Source organism: Emydura macquarii, unplaced genomic scaffold (assembly GCF_026122565.2).
Source record: "Emydura macquarii macquarii isolate MOO-44397 ecotype Brisbane River unplaced genomic scaffold, CSIRO-AGI_Emac_v2 contig_3530, whole genome shotgun sequence".
NCBI classification, from domain to species: Eukaryota; Metazoa; Chordata; order Testudines; family Chelidae; genus Emydura; species Emydura macquarii.
In genome coordinates, this window is record NW_027133667.1 from 5,700,652 (window position 1) to 5,717,676 (window position 17,025).

Genomic DNA, 17,025 nt, shown 5'->3' on the forward strand with positions numbered 1-17,025 from the left:
TCACACCACCAATAAATTGATAGAATTACTATGGCAATCGACACAATGATCGCTGTGTGTGGAGGATATAACCATGCAGTAAATTGTGGAGACACTATATAAATTATAATCATCATGCATCTTTGACTACATCTCCTGAACTCTGCCCATTAATTAGTTTCCCTAGGACTAATTCAAAACCTCTGTATAGCTTTAAGCAGCCACCTATTATTTATAGGCAGGGCTTATAATTTCACCTATTATCAAGGTTATCTGAAACTTCCTATTTTAAGACCCCTTTTTCAGTTGCTTATAACAGCCAAACTTCAACCATTTGGGCTGAAACCCAAACATCCAACCTGGCACTGATTGAGGCAGGGATCCTGTGGAAAAAAATCATACGTGATCATGTAATTAAAGACTATATCATAATGCATGTGCACGGGTGGGGGGGAGAGCAAATTAAGGTAACCTTAATTCTGGCATTCCCTAACTTTTCTAAACTAATTTTAATGTGAAATATGTGCTGCATATACAATACATTATAGTGTTGTGATATAAAGATTTTATCATATTACTCATGTGCGACTTTTTCACATATTGTCGCAAACTCATGCCATTAAAACTTTTGTAGCACAGCACAATATCATGTGTTATATACACACACAACAGTCAGTACAAATTGCTGGCCCTAGGTTCCATGGGGCCCAATCCAGCACACTTCCTACCTATAATTATACTTCTCCCACCAATTTCTGTATAGCAATGGCTTGACATGATGGTATAAAAGAGACTATCAGGTGCAAGAGTCTAGAACAAAGTATTATTCAGTGAACCATTGTAGAAGCTTCCCTGTTCGTACATTTCATCTCACTAACAGTGCTGCATCCCATTCCCTTGTTCTAAAGTATTAGGCCCTACTCCCTTCCTCTGACATAAACTAGCAATAAGGTATGGCTTGGGTCACTTGATTATCCAAATCTGCATCCACATTGGCAGGTTGGGCTTTTCTGATGGTGTCACATCTGTGGATTATTTTAAAATGGTGCACATTTGGGTGTCATTACACAAGCAAATATTTTATATATGTCCACTGTGTTGAATAATTAAGGATAAAAATAGTAGGAAGATTTCTTTTTTAAATAACCTCTACTTATAACCTTACCCCTAGTTTTGTGTTTTATGTAATTCAAAATATGTATCAATAGGTAACCTTATTAGTGTGTTCAGAAATCTAAATATATAGAATCCATTAAAAAACTCATGGAAAATTCTTGGTACATGCATTTTTCAAGCAGAATTAAGACTATTTTGCAATGAAAATAGACCCAATTTTTCATCCAAAATGGGACCATTACCAGGCTAAAATGAACAAAATTTTCAAGGGAAGGTGGTTTTTTCACAGAACCGAGAAACATTATATTTTCACGTGTTTAGACTGCAAAACTAGACATTTTATCCTAACTTCAAAAATAAGTAAATGTTTAGGAGTATGAAATGACACTTACAGGCAAAACTGTAGTGATCAGCAACAGTAGCCTCAAGTCTTCAAATACAAAAAGTTGAAAACACCACCCACCAGATTTTAATGCATCTCATTGCATCCCAATGCTAAATTAATGCAACATTGTGTAAATGACTTATCAAAGAGATAATAATCATTAATTAGTGATCACATTTAATCTGGCTTCCCAGTTAAATTAAAAATGTTTATATCATGGAAATACTTGCTGTCAAAAAAGGGATTCAAATTGCATCTTTACAAATGTCAGGTCCTTTAGGGCCTCATTTCATACTTGTCTTCACACATCAAAAACTACATACTTCAGTGGCTATTTAGACCACCCCTCACAGTCCCTTTTACCCTAAGAGAAGCAGTAACTCCCAAAACAATGCTGATACTGAGCAGATTTATCTTCACATATGCTGGTACCTTAGCATTGCCTATTGATGTCAATGGAAAGACTTCCAGGGCCTTGTATCAGGCCCTTAATTTCTATATTTATCTCTTTTCCATAGCCAGATGCATTTCAGTTCCAAACAGACAGGGCTATTAGTGCCCTGATTTCTCTGTCTCCAATCCCAAACCATGCTAGTATTACTCTTTAACCCCCCGCATCAGATAGCTCTTGTGCTCAAAGGGACAATGTTTGTTCTAAACACCATTATAAAGAGAACAAGGCATGGAGCACCTAAGGACCTTGCAATGTTTTCAGTAAATGCTGAAACATTCAAGTACGTTGACTAGAGATGAGCTCTCCAATAGATTGCGACAGGATTCTTTTTAATTATATGACTGGAAAAACAAAAATTATATTTCAACTTTTAAAATAAAATCCCAAGAATCATGCACTAAGCACCAATTTCTTCTGGTGTGGTTTATGTATGACTAACACTGGACAATTGTTTCAGTGTGATATTCACTATTTGATTAGCTTACGCTGCAGTCCAGTCATGAAAGTGGGCACCCACTGGGTGCACAATCACTTTTGCCACTGCAAATTGATTGTGCATAAAAGAGTAGATGTGCAAATTAGTAGGCAAGGGATGAAAATCTAGACCTCAGAATCAATGAATAAAGACAGCATGATGCAAATCATGAGCTCTGATTTTATTCTAAAAAAAAGTTTAGCCTATCCAGTGGATGGTATTACTATAGCAACAAATTCTGTGAGCATGAGCTGGATTTCCTGGGTATATGGGTTCTGCATGACTGTGTGACTGTCAGGCAGGTGCAGTGGAGTTCACAGAGCACTCAGTAGTTGTGTGGTGAGAACACGCCAAATCCCACCAGCCTTTCATAAATCCTGACACTTGGTTGGCCAAAAGGGAGACATATTTCTTCCCCTCCATGCAGCGTCATCAGGGGAAGCATGACTGCCCTCTCTTATTCATGATGCCCACTGCCTTATGTGGGTATATGGGGATGGAGTCTCTAGAGGAAGGGAGACAGGCTGGGATGCTACGGCCAAATGATGATCTCCCCAACCTAGATTTGAGAAGAGCTTCAAGAGCCCACCCAGGCCCTAAAACTCTAGCTGGGGTCCACATCCATTCAGTTGGAGCATGGGCATTTGGCTCATTACCATTAAAACCAATATACTTAAACAGAGGTGTCATGGTCTAGAAAGGAATGAACAGGGCTGGGAGGCAGGAGCTTCTGCGTTTCTAATCCTGGCTTTACCACTGACTCACTGCTTGACCTATGCAAAGTCATTCTACCTCCATGTTCTCATCTGCACAATAGCATATTTGCCCACCAACCTTTCAGTAATGTTGTGATGACTAGTTATTATCTACAGAGCTCTTGAACATGAGGGGCCCGACTATTCATTCTTTTTCAACAGTTCTTTGTTGATGTAACTCTAATGATTTCTTTGGAGAAGAGAACGAGGCCTGCAGAGTGCTGTGTTAGAGCACTGAGATTCCTCTTGCCATCATGTACAGAGAATGAATAGCTACAATAAATTTAGGAACAAAATAGTTAAAATAAAGTGGTTACATTATTCAGGGGATATTGGCATTGAAGTCTCCAGATTCATTAGATAAGTTCCATCTAGGGACTACCAATTGTCTCTCTGAGTAAGCTATATTTTCAGCTGATAGTTAAGGGTTGTTGCATAATAATTGGCCTTTTGAAGCATTTTCTTTAAACTTTTTAAATTCCGTGCATCGTTTACATTTATCCCAAGGTTAAAAAAAAAAAAATGATATGTTCTATCCTGTCATCGACACTTTGTTCAAAAGAGAAGCAGCACAGCCCCAGTAGCAATTAAGTTACAGGATTCTCAGGAGGAAAGAGACCAGATAGCTTAGGTAAATGGATGTTATTTGGCAAGGTGAGCTAATTATGTCCTTGTACAGCCCCAACCCTTTATCAGACTTTCACAGGAGGACAATAACAACTCCTTTTTCAAAGGGTGGGCTAACTATCAGAGCCAGTGTGGGGAGAGGGAAAGAGAAGGCCACTTTCTTGAAGAGGGGCATAGGTATAGTCACTGATCAGTGGTCCAATGACCGTAGTTGGCAAGCTCTCATGGCCAAGGATAAAGAGAGACTATCCTGTGAAAGACCAGATGAAGACATTCCAGCTTCTGATCCTATGAAGTGCAACCTTTGTCACGTGGGAGAGATATCCAGGGCTTAAGTCTTAAGTTTTACAGTTCAGTGCCTGTGTAGTGTAACATGCCCAAGCAGTGTTGAAGACGAAAAGACGTATTGGGTCACAGACAATAGTCTACCAGCAGTTTACGTTCTGTATATAGGAGTGTGGTCTTTATCATTACCCATTTACAGTAGATATGTGGAGGGTGGGGGTGGGGCAAAGGAGAGGAGTAAATTCTGTGAAAATTCATTCACATTTTTAAATAAATTCACCTTATTCATTATTTGGACTTTGGATCAGTTTGGTAAGGACCAAAAGTTATTACTATCTGACAGAGATTATGGAATCATAGACATGTTGGGCTGGAAAGGCCCTCAAGAGGTCATCTAGTCTAGCCCCTCATGTTGTGTCAGGATGAAGTAAACCTAGACCATCCCTGACAGGTGTTTGTCCAGCCTGTTCTTAAAACCTCCAATGTTGGGGATTCCACAACCTCCTTCGGAAGCCTGTTCCAGAGTTTACCTACCCTTATAGTTGGAAAGCTTTTTCCAAATATCTAACCTAAACTTCCCCTGCTGCAGAGTAAGTCCATTACTTCTTGTCTTGTCTTCAATGGACATAGAGAACAATTGATGGGTGGGTTACATCACAGGGAGGAGGTAAGTGTTAACAAGGTAATTCAATCAGGGTGGATGAGTCCCATTCACAACAATTGATGAGAAGGTGTGAATGCCATGCCTCGATAACACTTGTCCTCCTCACTGTGATCTAACTCACCCATCCTTGCATATGTATATATACCTACCTAACTGAAGTATCCACTTCATGCATCTGACGAAGTGGGTTTCTGCCCATGAAAGCTTATGTCCAAATTCATTTGTTAGTCTTTAAAGTGCTGCAAAACTCTTGTTGTTTTGTGTGAAATGAGTTGCTGTTCTCAGACTAGCTCCTAAAGGGCAGGTTTCTATGTCCATATCACCAGCAATGGTAATGTAACCCAGACCCTAGGTGGCTGTTGCAACAGAGAAGAATGAAAGAATGGACATGAAGACTAAAGTATTTATTCTTATAGGACCTGATCCAACGTCCATTGATATCAATGGAACCTTTCCATTTACTTTATGAGCTTTGTATCAGGCCGTTGCTGCTAAAGAAAGTCTCTCCAGAACTATGTTGAAGTACATGATTGGAAAGTTTCTACTGCTGCTGGCAGTCAATCATTCTTTAGATAAGCGGAGTCACTTAGGCTCCTAGTGCCATCATTCTAACAGATAATACCAGCACTACTTTACTTTTTATTTAAAGACTCTGCAGGAAGTGTAAACACAGTTACAGCAAAGACACATCTACCAAGTGATGTTCATAGAAAATCCCCATTAGATTTTAATGCCAGGGAAGGTGAACATTGACACTCTCCATTTGCTCTGTATAATAGGATTAAGAGGCTTCTGTGATATAAAATAAAGTACTTTATGTGATCATTCTGTACACTCTAAGACCAACTTCCATTATGTTTTTCTTGTTAATGTAATATAACAATACACACAGTGGTTAATGTGAGTTTTTGCAAACTAACAGCTTTAAAAAGATAGCTAGTATACATTTCAAAGTGACATGGAAATGATTGCATTAAAAATATTTTCCTTTATTTTAAAAAGAGCTGTAGTGAAGGATGTATTACCCTGTAACTTTACAAGCTGTTTCCAGAATACCACCTACACTAGATGTATTATTAACTTCCCCAAGGTGGGTGCCCTGCAGAAAGCTGCTTAATGTTATTGATGTTTTCCATTTTAAGGCTCACTGATCCAACTGGCAAAAACATTTGCTTCTTATTTTGATATCAGTTAATGTTGTATACTTCTGACTGTCAATACATATCAGGAGAAGTGTCTTCAGCTATAAAATTACTCAAAAACTTACTTAGAAACCAGTGTGAAGCCTACAGATGATACCTTTTTATTATGGAAAAAAAATGTTATTTCTCATGCGGTTTGCATCAGGTTTCCACTCTTGATTCGAAACTAAGGAAATAACTAATTAGGGGAGATTCCAGACTGAGCAGAGGTATACTTGCTCTCCTGGTATCGTGAGATTTTAAAAGAGATCCAGATCTTGCCTTTTGAACCCATGGGCCTACCAGGAATCTGTGTAGCTGAGTTTTTCAACAAATGTCATTTTTAAAGTCAATAGGAGAAGCTCTTTTTCTGACTTCGAGCACTGATCTGCTGTAATGGCATGTCCTGTTAGTAACTGTATTGCACTCAGTGGAGAGTGTCTTCCTTTGTCCACCATCTATGTCTTCTGCTGTGGAGGTGACCAGATATTCAGCTCACTTCATTACTGCCTTGGTTGGCCCAGCCTTCTCAGAGATAGAAGCTAGAGAGCTATGTCCAGAATTCTTTATCCCTTACAGAAATACAGCTGCTACAGCTCTTTCCATTTCTCTTCATCCTAAAGTATGATGATATCCTCAATCAAAGTCGACTTGGACAATTCAAAACTCCTTACTCTGATAGAAACATGGATGCCACAGTGTGAGTAATCCTTTCCTTTGGCAAGAAGACTTCTTTGAAGCAGCCTACTTGCCTCACAATACAGGTGGCTTAAACGTATCAAACCACTTCTCTAGTTGCTACTCAAGCTCCTCATTGAATAAAGTTTTTCAAAGTCTTTGTACTGATAATAAAAATCCTAGCTACCTAGGAAACAACCTATCCCTCTGTCAACTTGAATTCCATTTGGCAGCTATATTCCATTGGAATCATGAAACTGTTGACTAATAGAGCGAGGGAGACATAGCTTTCATAGGATCTGAACTTAAACTTCTTCAGGAGATCAGAATTACCACAGACCTCACCATATTCAGAAGAAAATGCAAAAGCCGTTTCTCTTACTTAGCTTCTCTTTAGTAACCCTTCTCACAGTCTACTCACATATAGGAGATTGGGAGAAGAAATTAAAAGTTTGGGAGTAAAACCTCTACCTTTCAAGCTATTCCAAAAGGAAGACAGGGAGGGAGAGTGTTTGGGGTTTTATCTTATTAATTTGGGAGGTAACTCAGATACTGGAGTACAAGTAGATTAGATAGATAAATCAAGTACCGTAACTGCAATATCTCTATTGTGGTCTATCTATCTGCAACATACTAGACAGTGATGGTATCCTCTTCAGGTGCTAAGAGAGTCCAGGCACAGAATGAGATATCGGGTAGCCCACTCTTGTACTGAAAAATAAAGAAACGTGATGGAATTGTTCAATACTCATGAAACAATATGTTCCAAATTAATCACAATGGACTAGATTCATAAAGGGGACTTAGGCGCTATAACAATCAGCATTGAAACCAATGACAGAACCAGGTGTTGAAACCCTGGGGTTGTGATGGGTCATTGGTGGTGGACAGGAGAGTAAGCCCACCCTGCATTCACCCAGTAGATGTGGCTCCTGTCCTGCGGGGTTGGGCCTGGCTCCCCGCTTCAGGCATTGTGACCTGGAACATGGGATCACAGCGCCAGTCCATCATGACGGAGGGGCAGCCAGGCCAAATCTGAGTGAATGGCATTGCGACGAGGCAATAGGGTCCCAGGCCATGTTGCAATGCCTGGAGTGCAGAGCCAGGCCACGCCCATGGGACAGGCGCTGCCACTGCTGGGTGAGGGCAGGACAGGATCACTCTCCAGCCCCTTGTGCAAAGGTGCACATGTACACCTAAAGGCTGCCAGCGGGGTGGTCATACCGTCGCCCATATTAGTCCTGCCATTGGTTGAGGCACCTAATTTTTAGGTGTCCTTCTGCCTAATGGAATTTACAGACCCAAGATGGCCACCCAAGCTCCCTATACAAGGCAGGAGGAGAATTAGGTACCTAAAAAGAGATTCAGAAACACCAGGGCACTGAGCGAGGAGCCACCTAAGCCAGCTGAAGAAAGAGGCATGAATTAGGCCTGGCTCTTCAAAGGGAGATAGGCACCTGCAAATGGACCACCGTGAGGCCCTATCTCCACTCAGTATTCTCAGCTGTAGACCTCACGTGGTGCTAGGTTAGTCGTTTTTCATGAAAAACTGAGGAGAAAGAGAAGGTGGTAGTCATGGAGGTGTAGGTTAGATGCCAAGATGCTGTGCAGTGTCACAACAGATGCAGCTGAGCACATGCCCAGCTGCCAAAACTTTGGCACCTCACCATCTACAGGGTTCGATGGCCACTAGGCAGTGATTTCATGAATGCAAGTGATGCCTAAATGTTGGACTTAGGTGCCTAAAGTGGCCGTTAGGTGCCTAAGTCCCCCTTGTGAATCTAGCCCACAGTGTCCAGGAGGATATTCTTAGCACAATGTTTAGCCTAGTTGGTTGTTGTTTCTGTTGATTTTTACTTGTTTGTTTTTAAATAAAAACAGGTTCCAAGCCATTACCTCTGTGTTTAGCAGTGGAACAACTGCTGCTGGAATATTGTGTCCGGTTCTGGTGTCCACAATTCAAAAAAGATGTTGATAAATTGAAGAGGGGTTCATAGAATGATTAAAGGATTAGAAAACATGCCTTACAGTGACAGATTCAAGGGATTCAATCTATTTAGCAGGTTAAGGGGTGACTTGATTACAATCTATAAGTACAGTAAAACCTCAGGGTTAGGAACACCAGCGTTACGGACTGACCAGTCTGACCACACATCTCATTTGGAATTGGAAGTATGCAATCAGGCAGCAGCAGAGACCAAAAAACCCTCTCAAATACAGTACTGTTAAACATAAACTACTAAAAAAGAAAAGAAAAGCAGCATTTTTCTTCTGCATAGTAAAGTTTCAAGTCAATGTTCAGTTGTAAACTTTTTAAAGAACCATAATGTTTTGTTCAGTTACAACCAACCTCCATTCCTGAGGTGTTCGTAACACTGAGGTTCTACTGTACCTACATCAGGAACAAATATTTAATAATGGGCTCTTCAGTGTAGCAGAGAAAAGTATAACATGATCCAGTGTTGGGTAGCTGAAGCTAGACAAAATCAGACTGGCAATAAGGTGTAAATTTTTATCAGTGAGAATAATTATCCATTGGAACAATTTATCAATTTGACTTTAGCAAAGCTCCCACAGTCTCCCACAGTATTCTTATCAGCAAATTAAAGAAGTATGGGTTGGATGAATGGACTATAAAATGGATAAAGAGCTGGCTAGATCATCGGGCTCAATGGGTAGTGATCAATGGCTTGATGTCTAGCTGGCAGCTGGTAACAAGCGGAGTGCTCCAGGGGTTGGTCCTGGGGCCGCTTTTGTTCAACATCTTCATTAATGATCTGGAGGATGGGATAGTTTGCACCCTCAGCAAGTTTGCAGATGACAGTAAGCTAAGGGAGTGGTAGATACCGTGGAAGGTAGGGATAGGATACAGAGTGACCTAGACAAATTGGAGGATTGGGCCAAAAGAACTCTAATGAAGTTCAACAAGGAAAAGTGCAGAGTCCTGCACTTAGGATAGAAGAATCCCATGCACAGATACAGACTGGGGACCGACTGGCTAGGCAGCAATTTGGCAGAAAAGGACCTGTGGCTTACAGTGGATAAGAAGCTGGATATGAGACAATAGTGGGCCCTGGTTGCCAAGAAGGCTAATAGCATACTGGGCTGCATTAGTAGGAGCATTGCCAGCAGATCGAGGGAAGTGATTATCCCCCTCTATTCAGCATTGGTGAGGCTGCATTTGGAATATTATGTCCAGTTTTGGGCCCCCCACTACAAAAAGGATGTGGACAAGTTGGAGAAAGTCCAGCAGAGGGCAACAAAAATGATTAGGGGGCTGGAGCACAGGACTTATGAGGAGAGGCTGAGGGAACTAGGCATGTTTAGTCTGCAAAAGAGAAGAATGAGGGGGGATTTGATAGCGGCCTTTAACTACCTGAAAGGGGGTTCCAGGGAGGATGGATCTAGGCTGTTCTCAATGGTAGTAGATGACAGAACAAGGAGAAATGGTCTCAAGTTGCAGTGGGGAGGTCCAGGTTGGATATTAGGAAAAAGCTTTTTCACTAGGAGGGTGGTGAAGCACTGGAATGAGTTACCTAGGCAGATGGTGGAATCTCCATCTTTAGAGGTTTTTAAGCAGCAGCTTGACAAAACCCTGGCTGGGATGATTTAGCTGAGGTTAGTCCTGCTTTGAGCAGGGTGTAAGACTAGATGACCTCCTGAGGTCCCTTCCAACTCTAATCTTCTAGGATTCTTCTAAGGGCTGTGGTAGATTGCCCATCATTGACAATTTTTTAAATCAAAACTGGATGTTTTCTAAATAGTCTGCTCTAGGAATTATTTTGGGGAAGTTCTATGCCCTGTGTTATACAGGAGGTCAGACTAGATAATTACAATGGTCCCTTCTGGCACTGGAATCTGTGAATCTATGAATTAGAGATTGAGAACCCAATCCCTCTCCTTTTGACTTTAATGGAAGTGGATCAAGGTTCAAAACAGATTCCAGAAGCCCTCTTCCCATCTCTTCTACAGCCAAGCAGACTAAATCAGATGGCACAGCTGCAAACTGGCACAAATTACAATGTATTGCCTATTACTAGGACCCCTAGTCAAAAGGAAATATAAAAATTAAAAATTGAAGGAGGATAGCTCAGCCGTATAAACATAGGTCTGAAAAACCTAGAGTCATTGCCACCTCTGTAAAATCCCAGCAAGGTCAGATCAGCCTTTCATCCTCTCATGTTAGATAATTGAATACCTTTGTAGTTAACTGTGTGTGGGTCATCTGAATGAGCCTGCAACAACTGAGTCCCCGTTTGCTTTATATAGATGGTAAAAATCCCAAGATACTTTCCGTAATAAGGTTTGTCCTGATGTTGTGATGTCCTGGACCCTCTTACAAGCAGCCTTGGAACAGCGAGAGGTATTCCATATACACTGTCAGTGCCAAATCCTGAGCATAAAATGGGTTGACTTTGTGCAAAATGTCAAACTTGCAGGGATCTTGCCTTCCTTCCATCACTCATTATGTTCAAAAGTGATGTTGCGTGCTCTTTCACCATGTCACCAGACTGGACAAAAAAAATCCGTGATCTCAACTTCTCCATCAACATACAAAGAGGTGTGTGCCCTTACTAACTGTCACTGTCCTCAAGGTTGTCTGAGATTCATAGATCTACAGGACTGAGCCAGATCTGGGAACTCCACTACATGATGCCTAGTGTGACACCATCAACCATGGTCATTCTGGCTGGCACAACAGTCTTCAGTGTGTTTTTGACTGACTAATTTGATTCTGATCTAATGTCTGACAAAAATTTTCCCCTCACAACACTGATGCATAATGAAATGTATTCATTTTTTCTGTTCTCCACCCAGGTGTGGTTACTTTTCAATGATATGTTATAGCACTGTGGATGATCACACCAGCAGTCATACATTTTGGAGCCATGTGAAAAACTGCATTCATCGTGCATCTCTGACCACCTCATCTGCATACTGCTCATTAATCCATCTCAGGCTTCTATCATTCCAAACTTCTCAACAGCTTCAAACAGCTTCCAAAAAAAATCTTCCTTTCCCTCAATACCTTCTCCCGTTAGCCATTTTGGCACTGGAACTTGTTCATATCAATATTGCTACATTTTTAAATTAAATGTTTGTTTTAATGGCAGAGAAAATGTATTAATTTGTATTCTCCTGTCATTCAAAAATAGATAAACATGTTTTACCCAAAACTATCCCAAAGAGATTCACCTTCAGCCGGAGACCTTCAGGCTGAAAGTGAAAGTTTCAGAGTATTATGAGTGACCAAAACCAGGAAGTTGTAAAGAAATGCCTAGGCAGTATTAGCCACAATGGTTGAGTGCTTCCGCTTTAATAAGTAAGAAGGGCCCAAGACCTAACATTCAGATTCAAGTCTGAATTTTCTCAAAGTCTGAGAATTTTTGGATCCTGTTGCTAACTGATGACTTGCAAAGGGAACTTATGGACTGATTTACAAACATCTTCCAAAAGGCCTGATTAGTCCATAACTAAAAGGAGCTGAGCTCCCACAACCTTCTCTGAAGTCAATGCTCACAGATCTCTGCAAACTCAGGCCATTAAGAGATATGGGCATTTGACAACTTAGAAGCTGCTAAGAATAGGCTAGTTCTGTACTTCATATATGGCTGGAGGAAAAACCTGAGAGAAAAACTATGTAACTATGACAAATAAAAGCTGAAGTCAAATTTCAACTCTCAAATCTGGAAATGAACTTGATTTTGCAATTGCCCACAAATCAGTTTCTGTAAGGTGCTCGTAGGTTTGGAATTTTCTCCCACCATGGTCTGAAAATAACCATGACCCACGGACCTTCAGCAGAGACTGCCAATCTCTCCTGTTCTTATAGGGGTTTTGGGGCAGTGAATGTTCTGGCTCATTGCAAGGGTGATGTATTCTTCTTTAGTTGTGGTTGGCTAATTGAACCAGAGCTGAAACTCCTGATTTATGTTCATCTTGTTCATCTTCTTCTAAGAACTCCATTTTGAATTTACAGCATTGGTATATTTATTACCTTCTTATTGTATTATAAATCTGAATAAATGACAGCTGATAGTGACTTGGATTATGTGCCCACATAAGGGACTAAGAATGAGTACTTCCTACACAGAACTATCTGGATCTAGGTTCTGGGCATGCAAGAGTATTCAGAGCTACTTCTGCACTTAACCCTTCTCTGGAGCAGATGGGCAGGCACAGACAGGGAATAGAGAAACCTTGGCCAAAGTAATGGAGCCAGCACATGGGGTACTATAATTTGTTGCTTCTATAGGTCAGCCCAAAGTAACTATCCGCAGGAGCAAGAAGAGACTAGAGGAGGAATTCTGAGTCATAATGTCTATCAAGGCTATTCCTGTGGTGGTGCAGCTTATACAATGACCTTAGCCAAGGGTAATGCCTACAGGAACAAGCTAGCCCTAAGGAAGTAAACTGAAGACCTTTGATACACTTTGTTATACCTCTTACAGATGGAGTCCAGAAGCAGAAGGGCATTTCCAAAAAGCATGCGGGATCCAGTGCATTTAGAAGATGTATATGCTGGAGTCAAAGGGCCAAATTCCACGCTCTGGTATGTACGCACAGCCACTAATGACTCTGAGGAGAATTATATGTTCATATAATGTACCTGAGAGACAAGGTGGGTGAGGTTATATCTTATTGGACCAACTTCTGTTGGTGAGAGAGACAAGCTTTTGAGCCATACAGAACTCTACTTCAGGTCTGCAAAATAATGTAGCTGAGGGCAGAATCTGGGCCAATATCAAATGAGAGTGGGGGGAGTGTAGAAGGAGGCTGGCATTAATTTGATTAATCTTGTTATCCTTAGTGGCCCACCAAAAAAGGCTTTTGGAGTACCCAGATAAGGCCCTGGTGTGAATGAGTAATTGAAGGGCTAATATTAGTCAACAAAGAAAAGTTTCCATTTTAGAAAATTTGATTGAATGAGAACACTAAACTAGCATGTGTATCGTGTTTATATAAGATGCTGGTAATTTAGCACTGCTGCATATTGCAAAAAGTCTACATGGCTTCCCATGCGTAGCTGAGCCTCCTCTGCTGCCTTTTGATTGGCTTGGTTTTGTTTTCTAATGCAGGCAGACTCTCTGCTTCCATGATTTCACAGTTGTGCAGTCAGAATTAAACACTGACTTGTGACTGATTAAAAGCAAATATATACTGTCTGTGGAGGTGACATTTGTTTAATCCTGAAGCTTGCTCCAAGAAAACCTACATCTCAGGGAGCACAGAACTGGTAAACTCCACGCAGTTTGAAAGTAGGTAATTTTGTCTGCTTTCATGGGGATTTAAACCCATGACCCACTGGACAAAAGGAGCCAAAGTACCCAGCTGCTTCATTACTGCATTATTACAAAGTAGCTTACCTGCCTTGCCATTGCTGCTGTTTTTAAATTAAAGTCAGGTGACTCTGTGCCTAACATGTCATTATTTTGATGCGTCTCCATCTCTTCTCTCTCAGTTAATCCAAACTGCTGAAATGGTAAACACATTGCATTGCTAGTACTAATTATCTCTGCAGGCTTTTTTTTCTCCTCAAGACCATCAGCTTCACTTTATTTATTTATTTTATATTTATTTATTAATACAATTGATTTTTAAAGAAATTGCAGGACTCCTGCATTGTCAGATAATTGTATCTTTCTCAAATTGATAACCGATTCCAGAGAGGACAATTAGGAATGAGAAGTGTGGTAGAAGAAAAATGCCTGAATTGTCTAGTTTTTCATTAAATAACTGAAAAGCAATTGGCAACCCAATTATTAAAAACCCGCTGGCATCCTGCTTGGACCTGCGTTTCTTTCTGCTCTGCATCAATCAGCTCTGGGAAGTATTGTCCCTGCTGTTAGACGCTGAGAGGTGTGACGCCATTATTCTCAGTTTGCTTTCCTTCTATGTATTTTTTTTTTGGCTACTTAACACTATAGGTTTTTACTCAAACTGGGTAAAGTATACACTGTATTATAAATGTTAGTGGTAAGCCTAATTCAGATGTGATTTTTAGAGGTGGGATGGATAAATGGTGGGAAATCTGAATAGCCTGTTGATTGCTTACCTACCCGTTGTGTGTGTAAGTACACAAGACAGAATGGCTTTATGACTAGGAGCTGGACAAATGCCATTAAAAAAAAAAAAGACTTTATACTCACAGATGATGAAATTCACTCCCATGATCTAGAGGGCCAGCTCCAGGTGTCTGCACCATTAAATCCTACGTAAGCCATACTTTTGAGGCATCCCCCAGTAATTCATTGCCCTCTGCCCCTCCCCCCCGCCCCCCACACCATGCATAAAGCATCCAAATGTCTGGTGTTGAGCATCACCATTAGACTTGATTATTGTAATTTCCCTATAGCAGAATTACCAGAAGTGTTTTTTTCACCGCCTGAAATGGAGCAGCACATTTGTTTAGTGGTTTGACCACGTATGATCATAATATGACAGTCCTGCGTTTTATTTTTGCATTGTCTCCCTATAAATTGGTGGATTGATTTTAAAGGGACTAAAACATCTTGGCTTGTTTGGCCTAACAAAAAGAAGGCTGAAAAGGGATAAAGATTGTTCCTCAGGGGGTAAACACTAGGGAAGTGAAAGAGCTATATAATTTAAAGGACAATGTTGGTACAAGAACAAATGGGTATAAACATCATGAATAAATTTAGTGTGAAAATGAGAAAATTTCTAACCATTAGATGAGTAAGCTCTTGAGCAGCCTCCCAGTAGAAATACTGATGGTAAAGAGCCTAATTAGTTTTAAGATAGAACCTTTAAATTTATGAGGTGGATTGTATGATGTTGTCTGCAGTGGGGGAGGGAGGGCTAGGCTTAGGGGCCCAGGAAGCCCTTTCCAGTCCTACATTTCTAAATCTCATGCTTCAGGACTTCCACTGGTTGTCTGTAGGGATCAGGAAGGAATCTCCCCACACCAAGGGTATTCTGAAATGGATTTTTTTTCTCCTTCTGTAACAGCAGAGATGGCCATGGCTGGAGATGGGACACCAGATGAAAAAATTCTCTCTCTCAGATGTTTGGGTGGTTGGTCTTGCTCACATGCCCAAGGACATATTGATCACCATGTTTAGGGTGAGGAAGGAATTTCTCTCAGGTCAAATTGGCAGGGACCTTGGATTTGGTTGCTTTTCTCTGCAGCCTGGGGTGCAAGCTGTTTGCTAGGATCATCAGGGTATATCTCATCAAATCAATTCCCCACCATTGCAGGGACCTCAAGTATTGGTGAACCTCAGTCCCTTCTGTTCTCTGCTTGTGGCACACAATAGTTTATATTGTAAACTACTGGACTGTAATACTTAATCTAATCCAGATGTGACTGTGATCGCTGGGGCGGGGGAATGGAAATTGCTTAACCAGGGCAAACTACAAAGAAAGGAGTAAACGATCCCCAAAGATGGTGTTTATTTCTAATAATTAGATTCACCAATCCAGCAACAAAACAGCTTCTGCAATACCTTATTGGTTAGCCAGAAGCCAAAAATACAGTTCTCTTAAAGCAATCCAGCTCTGGGCTCCCACCCAGACAGCCAAGTCAAATATGATGAGGATTACTGAAAATCTTGTTAATCATGTATGAAGTTCTTCCAATTCCAAGAGACACGTTATCCACCAGGTCAATGAATATTTCAGATCTTACTCAAATATATACTTGCAGTCAATTCTTATTAACTAAACTACTATGAAACTGACCTAAGAACTTTACTCATATCAGTATGTACAATGATCTTTTAACAAATATTCTTCTCTTTTTTAATAAATCTTAGAGATGGTAAACTGTTGAGTTGCAAAAAGTTCTCTTCCAAATCAGTTCATCGGGTTACAGTCCAAATAGGCAGTTTATGTCAAATATCAGGGTAATCCAGACTGGAGCTGGAGATTTCAGTCTCAAGACTTAACCTTCCCCTGACAAAGTGTAAGCAGATCTGAAGGATCAGGGCCTTAGAGTTCTTTTATAGACATCTGACAGGTGATTGATAGTCTCTTGACAGAAAGTATTCCTTGAGTGATTAATAGATGATCACTGAGGCTTTGAAGTAAAACCTCCTATTTCCTAGGCACACACTGGTAATTAGCTGCATGGATTAGCATAAGGAAACTGTCCATCTCCTGCCATTTACCCGGAGTTTACTACAAACTTCAAACAGAAATAAAGACAATGATATTGCTACATCCAAGTTTCATCTAAATGATAATATCCCCCCTTTTGATCTCTGAATTAACAGAATAAAGTGACAGACAGGAACCATTTGGTTACCTTGTTAACCTCTAACAGTATATATGTAAACACAGACAACTACAATCATTATCTCCTAATATGTCTCTAAAGGTTGAATTTGGGTCATTTAGCCTGCTACTGTTCAACCCTTTTTGGCTCAGTGTCAAATCAGGTTATTGGGCTCAATACTGGAGTAAC